The sequence below is a fragment of the Lissotriton vulgaris genome, unplaced genomic scaffold (assembly GCF_964263255.1).
Source record: "Lissotriton vulgaris unplaced genomic scaffold, aLisVul1.2 SCAFFOLD_527, whole genome shotgun sequence".
Classification (NCBI taxonomy): Eukaryota; Metazoa; Chordata; class Amphibia; order Caudata; family Salamandridae; genus Lissotriton; species Lissotriton vulgaris.
Genome location: NW_028247201.1, coordinates 865,212 through 881,557, shown reverse-complemented (window position 1 = coordinate 881,557; position 16,346 = coordinate 865,212). Strand labels below are relative to the sequence as shown.

General features: G+C 42.1%; 1 protein-coding gene across 1 annotated transcript in view; it reads right to left on the bottom strand.

The window, feature by feature from the left end:
• Positions 1–16,346, bottom strand: part of ZNF592 (zinc finger protein 592) — a 332,527-nt gene that overhangs the window by 305,214 nt on the left and 10,967 nt on the right. Inside the window, exon 2 of the mRNA XM_086949655.1 lies at positions 7,637–7,822. The gene's annotated coding sequence lies outside the window, so the exon portion shown is untranslated. The remainder of the gene's footprint in view (positions 1–7,636; positions 7,823–16,346) is intronic.

Sequence of the window (16,346 nt, the reverse complement as noted above, 5' to 3'; positions counted from 1 at the left end):
GAGAAGCCTGTCATTGAATGGTTAATACATGGCACCATTACGATACCAGTGAAGATTTTCCAATTTCAGTATTGTCTACAGCATATACCAGCGGGCCTGTATGAAAGGTTGGGTAAAGAATACATTAAGTCGATCTGGTCTTTACCTTACACACACAAATGTTGGAATAAGGGAAAGGAGGTATTCCTTATTGGTAAAAATTGTAAGAAGTCACTAAGTGGTACACTTTTGTGCCAAGGTATTAATTTACATGGAGCCTGCAAAGGATCTGCAAATAAATTCTCTTACCACCTGCACGGTACACCCTCCACAGTGATAGAACCAATTTTCAGGCAGCTATCCAATGGCAGCTACGTTATGCTCAATGACCACAGCTGTTGTGGCATGTTGCCAGGAAATCTTTATCTCATTAGTGTGTCATCCAGGGTCACTTGTTGTATGCAAGTATTGTATCCAAGGAGCAAGACAGACAGTGGGATGGCATTATGGCCTTCATTGAATATCTCTTCTATACGAATTGATACTTTAAGCAGAATGAAAGGCATTCTTTTGCAAAAGACTGTGCCACTGACCTTGTGTAAAGAAATGTATGATCTGCAAGTTGCAAGGACTTCTGCAGAGATACATGTCTTATTATCAACAAACTGCCGAGTACATTTCGCAGAAATGTTAAGTCAAATCTTAAACATGTCTGATACCAGTGGGATCGCGCATGTATTTAAGATGATTTTTTCGGGACTGTTAACACCATTTGAAGCAGTCCTGCGCCTTTTTCCAAATTTCGTGCACTCTGTGTTCGGCGGTCTGCCTTTCATTTTGGGATTCGTAGCAGGAATTCTATGTTTATTCCTTCTGCTCCGATATGGCAAGTCCGGTCACCAGCGATACCCAGAATACCATGGACAATGCCTCCTTGCCATGAGGTATCGTGAGTGAATTACACAGATTCTTGGCTTGGCTTGTTTAAGAGATCTGAACACAACTTGGTTTCTATTGTTCAGACCAATCTGGCAAGATTGCATCTTACCTGTTCTACGATGCCTGCTTTGCGGAAAGGAATGGGTGTTAGACATTTGCTTTACACTTCCATCAGTCCTGCCATTGGATGTCGATGCCTTACTAGGTCCGGTAAGGACTCGTGCATTGTATTGTCCCCAACGGCTACCAATCCTGATGACGGCATTCATCGAGGTCTCACCAGTAAGTCTAACTGAGGGTGAGATACGAGGATCAACAGGCACACAGGTACCATCTGATATGAACATTGCTAACGCAGCACTTGGCTCTGACTGCAATACTTCTCATCTGTGCACATTTGATTTACTTGATGAAATAGTTCCACTTTCACCTACTGTGGTAGACGATTTCTTTGCTAGCCTAGATGATCTGATGTTTTCTCCTGACACAGAGAATAACTCTTGATTCATGCACACAGCATTCCCTGAACTCTGAAATTCGGCCTTCCCGTTTTCAAAACAAAGACTTCTAACTTTGGAACTCTATTTTTCTCAAACAATTGCATTTTTTTCTCCCCCAAAACATTGAACTTTTGGCACAGACTAATCTGCTTAAAGTAGAACTATTCTTAGAGAAAAAGAAATTATTTTTGAACACTTCCTAGAGGAAATATTTGGCCTTGTCCTCAGTACTATAAACATTGACATGCTATATTATGAAATGGTCTCGACCTTTTTTCTGTATTTAAGAGCCATTTTCATGAATGTAATTACATGGCTCATTCAGTTTGCATTTCAGATATGATAATTTATGCTTAGAATGACATAATATTCCTTAAATGCATACAGAAGAAATGCTCAATTTTTCGTGTACAACCATTTCAAGTGCATTTTATGTATTTTGGGGTGGGATTATAAAACACATGCCTTAGATATGTTCGGTGCATATACATTTAATTTATTGAACTTAATAACGTGGAGTGGGTGTTGTAAATGAATCTAGGATCCCAGTGTAATTTTCCAGATTCATGCCCTTATATAGGTATAAATTACCCGATCCTTATATAGTCATAGAAATCATTACCATACTTGGACTGAGCCTATGCAGCCCAAATACGGCATGGCTACTTCCACTAAGTTCTGAGAATCAACAACGATTTCTTAGAAAAACCTGCCTTCAGCATCTAGGGACTTCCCCTCGCCTGAATACTAATTTATCTAGGAAATCATGGAGTTTTCAGAGAACTGGGTCTTTGAGTGACGTTATTAAGTCCAATCATACGTCAAACTCTGCACCTTCAAAGTATAAATATGCCTACATTTGCCCAGACAAACACACAGTGGTTTGGAGCAGATCGACTAACTACTTGCCCGACGCCCTGCAGCAGCAAGTGCTGAAGGAAGCCCACCCTCCAGCTGACGCTGTCTTTTCTCTTGCCCAGAAATCCAGCTCCAGTGTTTCCAGGCTACCCTTGCGGGTTGCTGGGAAATCGAGTCCTGAGAGAGAGAGAGAGAGAGAGATACAAGACATCCTTCATTCTAAAACCAAGGTACGGAGCGGATTAGATCCTTAGAGAATTCTTGGATAGATCCTTGGCAGAGAAATACTAACCTTAAGCTACTCCTCACTTACTTCTTCCCTTGTACTAGACTTAGGTTAGGTACGCCGGGGTAGGCGTATTTTAGAAGCACCAGTTGAGTACTTTTAGTCATTATTTTATTACTGTATGTATTTTAAATGTTTTAAGGCAACTTATGGCTTAGAAACCATATCATGCTTTTACAGTACTACTTTATAATACTTTTTGTATTATATGCCCTGTACTTTATAACCAGTATTACGATTGTAGCAGTACATTTCTTATGCTCTAGAAAGAAGACTGTTCAATTAATACCTTTTATTGAAAACGCCCGTCTTTCTATTTTCTCAGCACCTCTGGTAAAACGAAGCATGCACGATTGACTGAGTAAAATAGTTATCTATTGTTTCCGCGACTCTAGAGATTGATTTCTTGTTCTTGGGAAACAAAGATGTCATGTTTATGCAGTTGTCAGAAACTAATCTCTTCTTGTTTATTCGAGAAAGTTTCTAGTGACCTCTGAGCTAGCTGGCACTCACACTTAAGTTTAATATATACGATAGAGACCTAGTCGACCTCAGTCCTACGTCTAATCTATAGTATATGTTATTCCAATGCGCAGAGCCTATTGGGAATGTAGGAACTACACTACAATACCACCACCAATACCAATACGACCGCCAAAACCACGACCACCAATACCATCACCAATACCACCACCACCAATATCACCGCCAATACCGCAACCACCTCCAATACCACGACCACCTCCAATACCACGACCACCTCCAATACCACGACCACCTCCAATACCACGACCAGCACCAATATCAACACCAATACCACCACCACAAATATCACCACCAATACACCCATCACCAATACCACTACCACCAATACACCCATCACCAATACCACTACCACCAATACCACCACCACCACCAATACTACTACTACCACCACCAATACTACTACCACCACCACCAGTCCCACCACATCGCCACTTCCACCAGTCCCACCACATCGCCAATACCAGTCCCACCACATCGCCAATACCAGTCCCACCACACCACCAATACCAGTCCCACCACCAATACACCCAACAGCAATACCACGACCGCCAATACCCCCACCACCAATACCCCCCCGACCAATACCCCCCACCACCAATACCCGCCACCACCAATACCCTCCACCACCAATACCCCAACAGCAATATGAAGACCACCAATACCACCACCACCAATACCACAACTACCAATAACACAACCACCAATAACACAACCACCAATAACACAACCACCAATAACACAACCACCAATAACACAACCACCAATGTCAACACCAATACCACCACCACACCAATATTACTACCTCTACCACTAATACCACTACCACCAATACCACTATTACTACCTCTACCACTAATACCACTACCAACAATATCAACACCAATATCAACACCAATACCACCACCAATACCAGCATCACCAATACCAGTACCACCACGACCAATACCAGTCCCACCACACCACCAAAGTTATATAAAATGATGCTTTATCGAAATATTTTAAATTCTGCAATAGATTATCAGAACATTTGTCCAAGCTTTCAATTTTTATGTACACTTTGTTCTGAAAGCAAACGATCACCAATCTTGCCTTCATAATTATATTATTTGTATAAAATCTGGGAGCATTATACATGGCCTCAAATGTTTAATTTTTGCAAACATAATTACGAGTTTTTATAGGGCCACTCTCAGAAATGCAAGGTAGCTCACAGCTCAAAGCATTGCCTTGGAGAACTTCAACTAATGGTCACAGCTTTAAATTTATGAACCATATATAGAAATTTAGTAATGTGTACTTATGGATACAAAACGTGCCTTAGCTGCATACAATCCTCCTTCATGGATCCATATTGTGGTATTATTATAAACCTGTGGCCAAAGATGTTGTGCCACAGCAGGTGGGCCTACCTGTCTAGTTTAGAAACTAAACATGAAAACGTGTTGTCCTTGCCCATAGATAGGAGCTCTATGCATCCTGTGATAGGAATTCAATACCTCTGTAGAGATCTATTAAGCCAGGAAAACTTTGGCATATTTTATAGTCATATTAAAGTACATTCATTGTGCATGAAAGTACAAGACGTGTGTCTATACACCCAGGTAGGCTTTAAATTAAAGCTGAAAAAAATGGCAGCTTGGCAATCAGTTTCAATATCTTGCTAAACAAAACTCTGCTTCATATTCAGCAGGTTACACCATTTGATTTTTAACATACTCTCAGCCAAGTCACCTGTTTTCAAGTACGTATCCATTAATCGGATATCAATATCAGCCACCAGAGATTTAGATGAGTTGTTTAATAGAACCAAACACATCAGCCAACCGGCATACTATCAAACTGTAAAAATGTTCAGTCTTAGTTGCGTACCAAAGTGCACCATTAATGGCAAGTTTACTAAAGGAGGGTTACTAGGTGTTATCTTAGAGGTCATTGAAGGCTGGGGTTTTCAATGTAAGACTAGAAGGGTATGATCCATGCCATATATTTAGACTACCCCCAATAAATAAATAGGAATATTTACAAAAGAATTGGTCCTGAAATTCTAGAATGATATGGTCCTATAGTTTGACTGGAAATCTAAAAACAGCACACGGTAGTGAAACCTACTTAAGATGAAATGTAATTTATTGCTGAATGATCCAACAGCTTCTCTGTTGGCAGGTTAGGTACAGCTTATTCTATTAGCTGGAGATAGTACAGTCTTATTTTATTTGTGCTTTGCCATTGACAGTGAGTTTAAGCAACAGAATTTAGAAAGTGAGATATACGTACACAAAAGTTACATGATTCCCATTAATAAATTATCACAGATCAGACAATCCTTAATCCGAGACTATAAAAAGATTTCTTTGGTACATTATACATGATACTATATATAGCAGGGGAGTGGAGTTGATAAAATATCTACTTGTCCATGGGGCAGGTTGCTTCATAAATCTATTTGTCCTGTAACACAAACCACTTATCCCTTTGGTGCCATTCAGTGCGGCGACAAATTATGTCAGCAATCTCATTATATAAGAGCTCTGATATGGCCTCTCTGATTATGCCAGGACTAGTAGTATTTGAATACTTGCAATCCCCTTTGTTGCCACATTTCTGCAGATCTACATACTGGGGCTGTAGGACGTGGTAAGCAAAAATTCCAGGGTTAGATACCCTTTAGAGTCTGTGCAAACAAACCTACTTACTTGCATGTTTTAAGGGTTTTCCACAACTCTTCTCTAATTTTTCCCCATGCTGAGAAATGTGGGAAATTTACTGACAGTGACAGATAGAAACTTCTTCCAGAGTTGGGGAAAAAAAGGAGGTTGGAGGGAAAGTGAACTTGCAAACACTCAGGTTTTCGCATGAGCAAATCTACACATGCATATTTGCTCATGCTAAAATTCAGTTCACAAACGTTTCCTAGGAGTACTATTTCTTGTCCTACATCTGTAAATTCTTGGGAATTAACGAAAGCTGTATAGCTGCACTTAATGCAAGGACATATACCATGGGTGCACTTTTGAGACTCTCTTTGATAATTGGGACCCTAATTTGGCCCAGCGTTGACCATGACCTTTTGCGTTTAGTAAAATTCTATCTCTCTCCCTGTATCGGCTGGCTTCACTGTGAATGACAGCATTCTGCTTTTTCACAAGGAGCATTTCGACACATAAACTAGCTTTGTTCAGTGCAAGTAACTACTGTGGCAGTGTGTGATTTTTGAGACCAAGAGCAATTTTTGCTTTTGCCAATGTCTGTTATATTGGTGAGGGCATGGAAGCTCCCACACCAATAAGGTTTTACAAAAACCGTGCGAAAACAAGTCACACATTAACCAAACTAAAAAGCTGACCACTAATTCCAGACCTACTGGCTTTACAAATACTTGTTTATTTTTGTTTCCCATAATCTTATTAAAACTTGTTACACTTATTTTTCCATTACGAATATTTTGGGGAAATACTAGCATGCATCAATGCGTTACTAAATGATGCTAAAAAGAAATGGTACTTGACATTTTACAGTGGTTTAGCTAAATGTTTTTCCCGCTTTCATTTTTTTATCAACTTTTTTTTTAAAGCAAAGAATCCTCAATCTTGCTTGCAAGCTTCTGCAAATATTTGCATCAAGAGCATTCTGGGAGCATTATACATAGCCTCATTTGTTGAACTTTGAAAACATGTGTGCACATTTTTATACTGGAACCACTGTCAGTAGTGCAGTCAGAGTTTACAACATTTACTTAGAGTGCTCATCCTAATAATAAAGGCTTTCAATTTATTAACCAATGAACAAAAATATTACCTTAACTGCAGACAGTGCCCTTCCCTTATCCATAATGTGAAAATGCAAACTGGCAGCCAAAGTGTTTGTGATGCAGGGGGTTGGGCCTACTTGTCCCAAAGACAAAATAGGCAGGAAAACATGTTGCCCTGGACCCCAAACAATATGTCCTGGGTGTCAGGCTATAGGAATTCCACATCCCTGATTTAGTAAATATTTTTGGGGATCAATGTAGCACATAAGAATATTGAAAAATCCAATTTCAAAGGCATTTTAATTTGAATGCCAATACCAGTAAAGAATGCTGTAATTATGCGATGCACTGTTAATCAGTTAAACCATATCACAAATGGGAAGAGGTGAGATATTTGAAGTGAATTTAGCCTGGGAGGTTATGCAGATTTTTGGTGAATATGATCACCCTATTGAGCTAACTTTGTGACAAAAACTATACCATTATAAACATATAATGACTTAGGAACTGACTTAGTAAAGTTAAACTGGAACCAAAAGTCCCCTGCTACTGCCAACAAAAGGAGAACATCCCCATTCCCACTTGTGCAAGGTGCTCAACAACTTCACTTTACCAAATGCAGTATGTGTGCTGTATCAACCTTTATAGCCAGGGACGTGAAGCTGTGCCTTGAAGCACAGAACTAAAATCAGGCCAGCCCAGCAGAAATCCAGAGGTCAATTTTCCACTGCCTATTGCAACCCACACTGCCCAGCTGCCCTGGCTTACTACTGTACATACCAGAAGCAGATGGATGTATAGATGGTATCAGGAGGCGTGTTGTTGAAGTTTGGTGGCAGTGCCCATTGGAAACGGTGATGTGGTTTGTTGCCCACTGTCAGTCATTGATGTGTAGTGGGTCTCTTAGGTTTCCCTCATAGGAGAACAGCAGTGCTGATGTGAGAGTTCTACTGCCTGTCGCATTACCTACACGGGCCAAAAAACAAAACTTTAATGTTTTTGATTAGACCAAAATATAAAAGGTGAGTTGTCTAATATCTGGATCATAGGCTTTTTCTCTGAGATACAGCTTACATTTCATTACAGTTCACACACTGAATTATTGTAGGCAGCTTATCAGCGGTAGATTTTTTGCAGCTGTATCATGTGATCATTGCTAGCACTACTGTGCAGTTCAGGAAAAACAAGTAAAACTATCATAGCCTGGTGTGGTTGCTCCATTAGGGCTTTTGGGCTACATCCCACTGAAATTCCTACACATTACTGCACAAATATCAAATGAGTCGATTTATTAAGAAATCCAAACAAATCCCTGAACAAATTGATGTATTAAGTCTGGGCCGTATGTCCCAAGCCCAGTCACTCTGAAGCAGGAGATGGAAGTCAGGCAGCAAATCAACTTTCTGAACTGTGACGCACGACGCAGGGCTTACCATTTTAAAGTCATTTGTTGCCATTGTAGTCTATGGTAGTATCCACTGTAGGCATGTGAGGTTTTCAGCGCCACGGTTTCAGGTGTCGGAACCTCCATACCTGCGTGAGGGCAGTTATCCGTCATAGATCTCACCCTTTCCCATTCAGCACACATAGAAATGAATGCAAGCACAATTGATTTGGTGTCTTCCATGTAATGGCAAGGGTTCTAATGCTAATCTTGTGTTGTATATATTTTACTGAGACCCCAATGACGCTAATCTCCCCCAGTGGGACACCCCAGGCCCCGGCCCCTTTCAAAGTAGACCTGCTGTATGTGTTCCTCCACGAAATTGATCCAAAAGACGAGCGGGGTTTTAGTTGCCCTGCAAAGTTGATCCAAACATCCGAGTCAAGTGCAAAGGATTTTTGCTATATGGCGATAAAACGGGCCCTAACTTCATGCCCTTAACATAAAATGCCAATAATATGAATTGATTAAAGAACAATGAATGTTAAAAAGATTAAGGCAATACAGGTCAGTGATTTAATTCCTCCTTTATTCAAAGTTATACTTTATCTTGCATTCCCGATGAGTGTTAGTTATTTTATCGTGTTGTGTTTCTTTACTTTGTTCTGTGCATCTCTTGCATAGTGCATACTTTGAGCCGTGCCAGGTGTAGATGAGGGGCTTCGATTGAGAGTTCTGAGGCTGAAGCCAAGGAAAAGTGCTTGTCAGTGGGTTGGCCTCGCTGCAAAGCATACAGAACAATGGTCATGTATTCCAGTTACAATTGAAATTCTGTGGAAATGTGTGGAAAGGATTGTACAGATGTCAAAATATTTACAAGGCAAATTTGAGTGAGTGATTCTGCAACTCCAGCCACTTGTTGCGACTAGCGGAAGTGACGAAGTGATAAAGCGTAAGTATGGAGCAGGGTGTGTTGCGGCTCGGAGTCTCGCTGAATCCGGAGAGGGTCGTAGCAGCCCGCAACCCATAGCCTACAGTTTCTTGCAGTTACTATAGACATCATAATTTGACCAAAACAGCCCCGGTTATACTTACTATAGCTGTGACTCTGATCTACAAGCATTGATTGGCACTTGGGGGGTGGCTGGAGGGGTCTGTTCTGCTGGTCTCCAATGGTTGGTTGCCCAGCAATCTTGCAACCTTCCATAACCATCTGCGGCCTTCCCTCTACTATGTCACCCCTCAGCTGTTTCTCCAGCTGTTTCATCAATTACCTGTACAGGCCGTTTGTTCCCTTCATTAATTAAGAAAAGCAGGGATAACGAAAGATTCTTAGCAGGGCACGACTTGATCACGACCAAGGATGTGCTCCAGTATTCTACTGGCACTGCATCATCGAGATGCTAGGTGCAATACTTTTCCGCATGCCACTTAAGTCTGCTCTGTACCTCAGCCTTCATCTTTGCACCTGAAAGAGTTCCGCTGTTGTAGAGCATTGATAAGCATCGCAAGCGTGGTTGCCAGTATCTGGTGACTGCTAAATGTGTGCTCCAGCGAAATGAAAAGAGTCAAGTGCAACAAGCTGTAGTTTCTACACCATTTGTCAGATTGTAGACTCTCGCAGGTCTCACTCTAGCCGCCTACAGGCATATAAATATAAGGCTATTACCAGATACTGATAATTTCACCGCCATTGCCATTTCTGGCAGGGATCATACCCAGGAATAGTAGGACAACTATTTTTTGCAATACAGAAGCATGTTTTCGGGTAAAGAAAGACCACATTTTCCCCCAATAAGAAAAAAGAAAACTTCAAGCTTTAACAACTTCAAAAAAAAGTTACAGTAAATACTAAAGGGTCAAATCAATCTTTAATTTCGCAGATTTCATACATGTTTGAAAAATCAACGAAAATCCGTAAAATTTTATGAAAGATCTCATCAGAGCTAGGTTATCAGTACAAATGGAGGCAGAAACAACTTGCCTACAATCTCCGATGAAACCAGAATGTAAGATACAAGCTTTATATCAGGCAAAGGAACCACAAAGTAGGTTTATCCAAAACCAATACAGGAAAGAGGAAACTGTAGGAGATCAAAGGGCGGTGGGGGCACATACCTAACATGGAATGCGAACAATAACATCAACAATACAAATGACACAAGAATATATGCATTTACCCGAAATACCCACTAGTAAACCACAGAAAGTTCTGATATCGGGGGTACCACTCCCTTTGGAAGTTAAAGTAGAGATTAAAAAGCGTAAAACTGAGGTGGATGTAATGCCCTTTTCCCCTGAAATAAACCATGTAAATCATAGATGATCAGTACCAGGTGTTCTGGAATTACAATACAATGTAATAAGTGTAACCATGAACCTCCCAGGTTTAAACTCCGTGACGAGATCTGATATGGAGAATAGTTTACTTTTTTACAACCTCTAAGGAGAGATAAAATATCATCAAAAAAGAAAAAGAGAACCTGAAATAAAAGGCGATAACTTGCAGTTTTGGAGTACACCATGTGACAATCATAATTGCAGCGATGAACATTACTGGAGTGTGATAAAATAGACAGACAAAGAAAGATTAAATCCATTAATTGGTACCAAAGATACATCGCAATGGGAGTCAACTGGCAAACAAGATGTTGGGGCCATATTCTATAGAACTTCAAACCCGCCATTGGAAGCACTCGCATATCAATCAAATAAAATGGGAGGTACAAATAGATTTGCTTAATGCACGGGTACTCATAGTACAGCCCGAAGGCCGGCAGCCGCCCGGCAAGCTTACTTGGTGGTCCGCGGACCTTGAAGTCATCGTACCCCTGTATTTAAAAAAAAAAATTAATAGTGTCTTCAAACACTACTGGTTGCAGCAGCGGGAGTCTAAGAGACTCTGCTGCTCTGTGGGGGCCGGCCGACGGGTGATTCCAGTGATAGTCAAAGTGGAGCTGCAGGGGCCTAAGAAGAGGTGAAATACAACAAAGCCTCATTAACATGCAAATGGTCTTTTTAAAGACCTGTGAAGTGCTCGGGTGCCCGGGAAGCTGTCCGGGCTGACACACAGGCAGGGTGAGATGAAGAGGGTGACGGAGGGAGGTAGAGGGACGGAGACAGAGGGAGAGGGAGGGAGGGAAAGGAAGCGAGGGTAAAGGAGGGAGAGGGAGACAGAGAGAGGGAGACAGAGAGAGGGAGACAGAGAGAGAGACAGAGAGAGGGAGGGAGAGAAAGGGAGACAGAGGGAAGGAGAGGGAGGGGGAGGAAGGGAGACAGACAGAGGGGAAAGACAGAGAGAGAGAGACAGAGAGAGGGAGTGAGACAGAGGAAGAGAGCGGAGAGAGAAAGAGGGAGAGAGGGCGGAGAGAAAGAGACAGAGAGGGGGAGAGAGACAGAGAGAATAAGAGAGAAAAAGAGAGAGACAGAGAGACAGAGAGACAGAGATATGTGTAAATGCTGGGTCCGGTGGCTTAGTGGATGAAGGCGTCCGCTGCAGGGACCTGTGATCAACCTCATGGTCACAGTTTTTCTTGTTGCTCTATCCCCGCCCCCTCCCTCACTGACCCCGCCCCCACCGGTGCAGCCCTCAGACACAAACCACACTGTAAATGTGGCCCCCGAGAGAAAGTTTGTGAGTACCCGTGGCATAATTAAGTTGCAAATACAAGGGGGAGAGAGAGAGTCAGTGGATTCAGTCTCCCTGGTCATATGAATAAACAAAGTAGAATCCACTCAGAGTGGTAGTGGTCCCTAAAGTGATGGGGAACACACAGTGTTGTTTAAATGCCCCTCACACACCAACAGGCCCCTTGGTGTCATGCTTCATCATCGGGGCCTTCGCACCGCTTTACGGGATGCGGCGTGCTACGACTCGCGACTACGCAGGAGCACTAAGTAGTGAACTATGTGAGGGGGTGTGTTGCTAAAGAGGTGAGTGAGGTGAGGTGAAAGTGAGTAGTTAAAAAATACCTGGCACGTAGGTGAAAAATAATTTTATTAAATCCTCGACTGGTATTATTAAAAGAAGTGCAAAGTGGGGTTGTAAAAATACGTGTTAGGGTATTACAACCACCTCAAGGTGTCAACATGTTTCGGAGCGCGGGGGCTCCTTCTTCAGGACAAGGATAAGCACATATCCTCCCCTTACTCACATGTAAATGTAAAAGTGTATAAAAAGTTTTACAGCAATGTGTAATGTACCTTACAATGTTTATATATATATATATAGGTAGGTTCAGTTGCGCCCAATTGGCGTTGGATGAAAACCTGCAAAAAGAAAGCACAATAAACACACTGGTCTATAGTACATAAACTAAGAGAAAAGCTGCTTCTCTTGGTGTAAAGAGTTTTGTATTTTGCAATGTCATAACAGTTCCGACGTAGGCGAAGGAACTGTCCATACGGTAAGTTCTCCCTCAGATGACGTGGATGAAAACTGTCAAATCTGAGGAGACAGTTCTTGGCCGTCGGTTTGAAATGGGTCTCCGTCTTCAAGACGCCTGCCTCATGATAAATGTTCAAGTCCAAGAACACCATGGTACTGTTTGACATTTGGTGGGTGAATTTGAGAAATGCATTCTGGTTGTTAAGCCAATGCATGAACTCAGAAATCGTGTTCTCATCTCCTTCCCAGATAACCAAAATATCATCGATGTATCTTCGCCATGTAAGGATCCTCCCCCTATAGGGGTTGTTTGAATGTAGGATCATGGCGGATTCCAGGTGATGGACATAGAGGTTATGAATTTGAGAACTATAAGTAAGCATTTCATACCTGTTTTTTCTCTCTCTTTCCACCCGAGTAGAGATTATTTCCACACTGTGACTGTATGTCTTTATGTCGCTGTGTTTGTCCATATTTTTCATTTTTATTTTTTATAGGGTTCTGTGACCCTTAGTTTGGGTTTACCCCTTTACACCAGAGAAGCAGCTTTTCTCTTAGTTTATGTACTATAGACCAGTGTGTTTATTGTGCTTTCTTTTTGCAGGTTTTCATCCAACGCCAATTGGGCGCAACTGAACCTACCTATATATATAAACATTGTAAGGTACATTACACATTACTGTAAAACTTTTTATACACTTTTACATTTACATGTGAGTAAGGGGAGGATATGTGCTTATCCTTGTCCTGAAGGAGCCCCCGCGCTCCGAAACATGTTGACACCTTGAGGTGGTTGTAATACCCTAACACGTATTTTTACAACCCCACTTTGCACTTCTTTTAATAATACCAGCCGAGGATTTAATAAAATTATTTTTCACCTACGTGCCAGGTATTTTTTAACTACTCACTTTCACCTCACTTCACTCACCTCTTTAGCAGCACACCCCCTCACATAGTTCACTACTTAGTGCTCCTACGTAGTTGCGAGTCGTAGCACGCCGCATCCCGTAGAGGGGTGCGAAGGCCCCGATAATGAAGCATGACACCAAGGGGCCTGTTGGTGTGTGAGGGGCATTTAAACAACACTGTGTGTTCCCCATCACTTTAGGGACCACTACCACTCTGAGTGGATTCTACTTTGTTTATTCATACCCGTGGCATAATGTCATGCCAAATTCAGTGGCTGGAATACACCAGAAATTGGCAACATTAAACAACTTGATATTGCGAGCACAAGCTACAGCCTCATATTCTGATTGTGCATGTGCTCCTCTAATCAATAAATTGGCAACAATACCGGATGCGATGAGCTCTATACTAGAGGACTTAAAATTTAATCTACAAATCAGAAGGTCTAATGAACAGCGGGAAGTAGTAACAAGCATTTGCAATGCAATAGGTCTTGCATTATTAAAGTTTGAGCTATTGGCATTGCTAAATAATACAACACCAATAGCTCAATCTTTAATAATGCGAGACCTATTGCATTGCAAATGCGTGTTTGAGAATGCGTGTTTCATAACTTGGATTCTCAAAGTATTGCCTGGGGGTCACTTTTAGCCCTACTGACGTTAATATGCGGCCCCACTTTGAACAGCAGCACTGGGCTGCAGTTTACTTGACAGAGTGCAAAAATTAACTAGCAGCACTAAGATGTTCATCCTTCTGAGGTCGATAAAATGAGCACAATTCTTCATCTATTAAAAAAAGCACAGCTACTTTACGTGGAGGTGCGCTTTAAAACTACATGCAATTTCTGTGATACACATGTGTGTAGTAGACACACACACGTATTCAGAGTCGCCCACGCAGGATCTGCAGTAGTTTCTTAAAAGAAGGGAGTAATAACTTCACGAATACGCACTTATGCTTGCGTTCTAGCCCTGGTCTGCGCTGTATTAAGTATAAAGACACACACACTCATGGAAACACACTGACACATGCACACACACTGACACACGCACACAACCATGCATACACACTGACAATAGCACGCAGACAGGCACACACAGACACGTGCACACACACACCAGTACCTGTTGGGGATCAGCTGCTGGTGTCCACACGCGGGTCCTGCGCGTCCCTCACTGGTGCACACGAGGGCTTGCCCATATATACCGTGCATCGTGTATTCACAAAGCCTTTTCTCTGCACAGTGTAGTACACAAATTGTGTAGTACACAAATTACCGTTGTGCTAGGAGTGTGCTTTCTTCCTTCCAACAAAGCGCCGGCCCCGTTCTCTCCGAGTAAACACCGCCAGAGCACTCATTTTGTTAGCGCCTCAAGGTCTTGGGCCTGCTCTCCAGGGGTCTGTGTGCTGCAGACAAATGACACCCCTGCTGCTTGTGCGCTCCCTGACAAAGAGGGAGGCTCACCTTACTGTTCACGGAAGCCTCGAGGGCCTGCGCTTGCTAGCAGCACTAAGATGTTCATCCTTCCGAGGTCGATAAATTGAGCACCATTCTTTATCTATTAAAACGAGACTTCAGAGAGAAACACCCCAACTCTAAACATTACCCCGAGGAACAACATAGCACACCGAATCTCCGCAAGTCTGGTGGGTGGACTTTGGTGAATGGGTCACGTTGCAACATTTAAAAAAAATCCTTCAATTGATATTCAAAGTTCGGGTTGCTCTTCGAAAATCGGTAAACACTTTTTTCTTGATGCGTGTTATAGAGAGGTTAATGTGGATGTTATTCAGATGAATCAGGCAGCCTTTTACAACATCTGGAGTTGCATGCCAACTTTTCACTTTTCAATAGCACTCATCTTAGATAATAGGCTTTACTTGAAATCCTATTTAGGTAAGAACGAAATAAAAAAAATTCGGTTGCCTCCATAAAGTATGAAGATTGTTTGTCTAATTGCAGCACTGGAACCCTGCTAAACTTCTATTTTCGCTTGATTTCTTCCTCAAAGTAACATAATACATTATATTCTAAAACGGCATCCGTGTGTATCCCACAGGCTCAATGAAGAACTGGGGTCTTTACATCCGAAGTCAGGCAGCAGTGGACGCCATATTGCTGAACCAGGGAAAACCGCTCGAATCCCAGAAACCAAAAATGTTTACCATTTCCATCTGCATGGGCGCTTTTCTGTGGCCCAAAATGGTTGGAAGATCTGCTAATCGCTTGTGTTTTCATGAACCGCTTTGGGGATGCGGCAAAAATGAACTGAATTACAATCCCAAGTAAATGGTGTTAATGCAACGGATGGATAAAAACACATTCCAAGTAAAAGCATACACTGCCAGCGGCCAGCATCAAATAACACGGCAGCAGTGGTTAGTTTAGCAAGAAATCACATAGTTGTTTTTTTTCCTCGATACAAATAGAAAGAAGACAGATTGGTAAGACTCGTGTCTTTGGCAACCACGCAATAGCCTCTCAGTGAGGTACCTTTCATTTCCACATCTTGGAGATTAATCTTTAGTGCCAGCTCGCAATATTCTCAAATATTGCAGATTCACCAGCCAGATATGAGCCACGTGCCTTGTTGGTGCCATTAAAAAAATACTGAGGGAGACACCAGGACTGTTAATTTAGGACACCAACCGGACTCGCTGCACCCCGGCTGTGACTTCGTGCCCCGTATGTCAAACTGGGGGTAGCTGCATGTTCCATGGAAAGTCGAGCCTCTCTCTGTATCCGCACAAATCACAAACTGCTCTGCAGCCCAGCTCCCCTCATTAGAGTAAGACGCCACTGC